Source organism: Ornithorhynchus anatinus, chromosome 17 (assembly GCF_004115215.2).
Source record: "Ornithorhynchus anatinus isolate Pmale09 chromosome 17, mOrnAna1.pri.v4, whole genome shotgun sequence".
NCBI lineage: Eukaryota > Metazoa > Chordata > Mammalia > Monotremata > Ornithorhynchidae > Ornithorhynchus > Ornithorhynchus anatinus.
The window spans coordinates 32,381,577-32,386,834 of record NC_041744.1 but is presented as its reverse complement, the minus strand read 5'-3'; the positions used below and the strand labels follow the sequence as shown (position 1 = coordinate 32,386,834).

Genomic DNA, 5,258 nt, shown 5'->3' with positions numbered 1-5,258 from the left:
CTCAAGACGTTGGATGTGGAAGACCCAGATCCCATTACCATAAATTAGATGCTATCCCTTCTTTGTGGACCTTCACATTGTTAGGAATTTGATGCCACTTTTGTCTTTCTCCAAAAGACCTCATGCCTTTCTTAATTCCCTTTCCTACTCTATCACATTAGAGAATAAGCTTCTGCCTGGGAAGTAGCACTCAGAACATTCAACTCTAAATTACCAATGAAAATCTTTGGTGAGAGTGGGGATCTAGAGATGTAAGTTGGTAGATAATCTTATTGGTGAATTGTTGTATTTGGCCAATTCTGCAAAGCAATTTTCAATTATTCATAAGTGTTCTTGTGCATATGCCTTTGGAATCAGTCATCAACACTGGCAACTCTGTTCAGTGGGTTTAGAGATTTCTGATGGGACTGTTTCATAGTCATCAAAGTCTTCCACTCATGTCCAGAAATCTTCTGTGTCACTGTCACTGCAGACCCCACAGTGGGGTCTTTTCCATCCCTCTTCCTCTCAGGATCATCTGCCATCTACCTGCCACTTCAGAAGAAGTATTGTAACCCTCATGGAAGTATATAAAAGTTTAGAACAGTGCTTGGCACATAGTAAGCACTTTACAAATACCATCATTAGTATTAAATTATCAAGTACTTCTGTTTAATATATAGCCAGTGGAGGGGGTGGATATTTTTCCTCAAGAAGTGTTTTGTTTTTGTTTTTCTTCAATTCTCTACATCACTGACTAAACTTCTCGGTTCCCTTGCCAGGATGGACATGGGCTTGGCTTCCCTGTTCGTATTTCCTTCACTACTTTCTAGTCCTCCAACCAGATATTTCTTGCCTTGAGAGTTCAAAAAGCTGAATGCCTAGCCTCAGCAGGATTTTGCTGAACTATTTGATATATTTCTACCACAAAGTTCATTTTGCTTAGGGTGCAGTGCATATCCATTAGAAGATCAGCATGTCCATTATAGAATTACCTTACTCTCCCATCCTGGAGACCAATTAGCTTCTCATTGATTTATGTCCAGAGGATTTATTGAAACTCTTCCTTCCATAGAGGACTGAGCCAAATTCTTATCCTTACTACACTCCATTTAGTTATGAATAAAAGCAAACTTATTATTGCCTTCAAAAAGAACTCACAATGCACAGGCATAGGGAAAGAAGAGAATTTGGTATGGGATAGGGAATGTGTCTGCCAACTTTGTTGTACTGTAATGTCCCAAGCACTTAGTACAGCACTCTGCACATAGTAAGTGTTCAGTGAATACCAGTGGTTGATTGAGCTGGCGAGAGAGAGTGAGAAGGAGCAACCAGAGACATAAGAGGAGAACCAGGTGAGGTCACTGTCACTGAAGCAAAGGTTTGATAATGTTTCAAGGAGAATGTGATGGTTCACAGTGTCAAAGGCAGCTAGAAGGTCAAGGAGGATTAGGATGGAGATAGAGGCTGTTGGATTTGACAAGATGACCATCACTGGTGACCTCGAAGATGGTTGACTGAAGGGAGAGGAAGCCAGAGTGGAGAGGGTCAAGGGGGAGAATTGGATAAGAGGAATTGAAGGCAGTGAGTGTAGATAACTCACTAAGGAGTTTGGAGAGGATTAATGGGAGGGAGATGGGGCGATAAGTGGAAGATGTCCTGGGGTCAAGGGAAACTGCTCTAGGAGTTGGGTGAATGTTAGCTCTCTGCATATTGATAAATGGATAGCAGGCTGCTATTTTCTGATATTTATTTGAATTCTACCCTATTATAGTGTTAGAAAATTGTTCTGCTTCTTCCTCCACCAAGAATTATTATGCCATGGAACTCTGATAAGGGTTATTAAACAATCAGTAAACCAGTTGTATTTATTGAGTACTTGCTGTGTGCAGAGTCCTATACTAAGTACTTGGGAGAGTACAATACAGCAGAGTTGATAGGCATGTTCCCTGCACACAGGGAGCTAACAGGCTCAAAGGGGAGTAAGACATTAATATGAATAAATGTCACAGATATGTACATAAGTGCTTTGGGGCTGAGGATGGGGTGAATATCAAGTGCCGAAAGGGTAAAATCCAGGCTATTAAGAGTAAGTTAAAAAGTAGGGCTTTGATTCTCCTCTAAAACAAATTGTCTGTCTGTGGCCATTGCTCCCAAATAGCTCCTTGCTAAGTGACTCCCCAGCAAATACAATGCACCTTTAGCCGACAATCTAATCTTTACCCCATCCCCTTCCCATTCATTCCTTCTCCCCTGTTACTGTATATATCCATCTTCATGTTTCTGCCAGTTCCCCGATGGTTCCCACTCCGCAATTTCTTATACACCAATACATGCCCCCAGAATTTCCAGATTGTCCATTACATTTCAGCACATGGAATTATTCCCAGACTCTTATTAACATTTTCTTTCATCACCCCACCCTATTTTCCTCCCTCCTGTCTCTCTCATGCACTTCTCATGCCTCTCCCATCCACAAACACTTAAGTAATCCCTCATCCCCACAGCATTTACATACATATCCTAGAACTTAGTTGCTTCCCTTACTTCCCCCACTAGACTGAAAGTTTCTTGAAGGCAGACATCATATCTGTCAACCATATTTTACTGTCCCAAGTGCTTAGTACAGTGCTCTTCAAGAAAAAGTGCTCAATAAATACCACTGATTGACTGGTAAGCCAATGACATTTTCTATATCATTTGTCTGGATTGTGCTCTCTTTTGTGATCCTCAGCCTCAAAATGGGCAGATTTGGTTCTTGGCACTGTGTAGTTAGCCTATAAATGAGAAGACTGATGAAAAAACATTACACCTGCAAAGCTTCCTACGAAGCATGTGGTCTAGTGGATAGAGCACTGGCCTGTGAGTCAGAAGGACCTGGGTTCTAATCCTGGCTTCAACACCGGTCTGTTGTGTGACCTTAGACAAGTCTCTTCACTTTTCTGTGCTTCAATTACTTCATCTTTAAAATGGGGATTAAGACTCTGAGCCCTATGTGGGTTGTGGACTGTGTCCAACCTGATTAACTTATATCTATCCCAGTGCTTAGTACAGTGCTGGGCACATAGTAAGCTCTTAACAAATACTGTAAAAAAACCTGCAACTATATACAGATTCTCATACCCTACCTAATATCGAACCCCAACAAACCCCAAAATATGCAAGACTGATAGAAAAGGCAACATTTTCCTAGAAATGTTTCCCATACCTCTACTTTTTTCACAATCTATCTCCTCAAAAAACTACTAAACTTATGCACATTTCACATCTACTACTTATTCTTTTTCCAAAATTAGCTAATTCATCAATGAAGCCTCATCCAGATCTATGAGAATTGTTTTCTTTTCCAGCCAAGGTTCTTGTATCAGCTAGATATTTTATACACTTGGACAACCAGATTAATGGAGGTAGCACAATAAATTTGCTTTGCTCTGCGTTACACCCCGAGCAGATGTTGATTTGGCTGGCTTCCCTACATTATATTCTCTTAAATATGTCTTCAGTCCAAAGCCAGAAAAATAGAATCATGGCTCGGAGCCCTCTGCATAGTTCAGACTTAATGTGTTGTGCTTTTACGTCTAGAAGGTTATGGGTCTTTCTACACACTTTCAGTAAGTAGACATATTAACATTACCTCTAGGCCTCCTGGGAATAGCTTCTTCTACTCGATGTAATGCTTTTCCCATTCACTTGTGTGATTAACATTTGTGTGAATGGATGTTCCATGTATGGAACGTGGGAATTAGTTCCTATAAAACAGCCTCCTGAGAGCAGTGGGAACATTTCAAGATAGGTTGTCATAAGACCATTTGTTCATGGTCTTAAGAAGCAGAGTGACCTAGTGGAAAGAGTACAGGTCTGGGAGTCAGAGGACCTGGCTTCTAATTTGGGATCCACCACTTGTCTGCTGTGTGACCTAGGGCAAATCACTTAAATTCTCGGTGCCTCAGTTTCCTTCTCCGTAAAATGGGGATTAAATACTACTCCTTCCTGTTTAGACTGTGAGCCCCATGTGGAGAGGGACTATGTCCAGCCTGATTATTTTGTATCTACCCCAGCACTTAGTACAGAGTTTGGCACATAGTAAGCACTTAATAAGTACCACCATTACTATGACAGCATAAAGACATTCTGCATACAAAGAGAGCACAATGTGGAGCATCCTAACATGTGGGTTTGGGGTATGGAGTAGGGGCTCCCAATGCAGAATAATCTGCCTCAGCTTCATCAATCATGAGCCCTCTGCAAATGAATATACAGAGGAACATAAAGATATTTGGAATGAAACAGAATTGTCTGCTCTATGCTAGATCAGGCCTAAAACAGTAAAGTATCTTTCCTCCTTTACTTCCTTATTAGATTTTCAAGCTCCATTTTTCTTTCTATTATCTTTCTATCTATTATGTATCTAGAATAGTTTAGCCATGCAAACTAAGGTAACATTACCAATATCCACATTGTGCATGGTCTCCATCAGTGCAGGGGTTTGACTTCTCCCATTTCAGGGTGAAAGCTGGCAGAGTCATGTCACAGAGAGTTCAATGCATCCAAATAATTCACATCAGAACCCCTGTTCTGGCACTGATTTTTTTTAACCAGAACCCTGTTTCCAGAGACTGTTTTTCCCTCTGCTTTCACCCCTGCCTTGATACAAAGTTCCACTGTAAAGTACTTGAGAAGCATTGTGGGCCAGTGGAAAGAGAACAGGTCTGGGAGTCGGGGACCTGGGTTCTAATCCTGGCTCCGCCACTTAACTGCTGTGTGACCTTGGGCAAGTCATTTAACTTCTTTGTCCTTCAGTTTCATCATCTGCAAAATGGGAATACCTGTTCTCCCTCCTACTTAGACTGGGAGCCCCATGTGGTATCTGGTTATCTTTTATCTACCCTACACATCCCCTCTCAGCACCTGGAGAGTTTCCAGTACTCTACCAGTCTCAGCTATGTGGGAGGGAGAGTCAAGCAGAGGCCTACCCATTCCATTCCTAGCTTGGGCAGTGGCTAGCGAGTGGAAGGTAATCTGCTACAAGTCAAAACTCACCTCTACTGGTCAGCAGCGGCATGGGAGAGAGTCCAGGGTGGAGACTTAAGTTTACCGCACGGAAGAAGGCAATGAAGGCACGGAAGAAACCAGGTCTGTATTTTTACCTAGAAAATTCTATGGATACACTACCAGAATGATTGCAGATGAATGTGGGGCATTCTGGGAGAGATTGTGTCCATGGAGTCTCTATGGGTCAAAGACAACATGACAGCATAAGACAAGACAAAAACCAGTAC

At 41.8% G+C, this 5,258-nt stretch overlaps 1 non-coding gene across 1 annotated transcript; it reads left to right on the top strand.

The window, feature by feature from the left end:
• Positions 1–4,874: 4,874 nt before the first annotated feature.
• On the top strand, positions 4,875–5,009 carry LOC114818098. Its single transcript, XR_003765919.1, has one exon. It is a non-coding gene; the product is annotated as a small nucleolar RNA SNORA7 (small nucleolar RNA).
• The last annotated feature ends 249 nt before the right edge of the window (positions 5,010–5,258 follow it).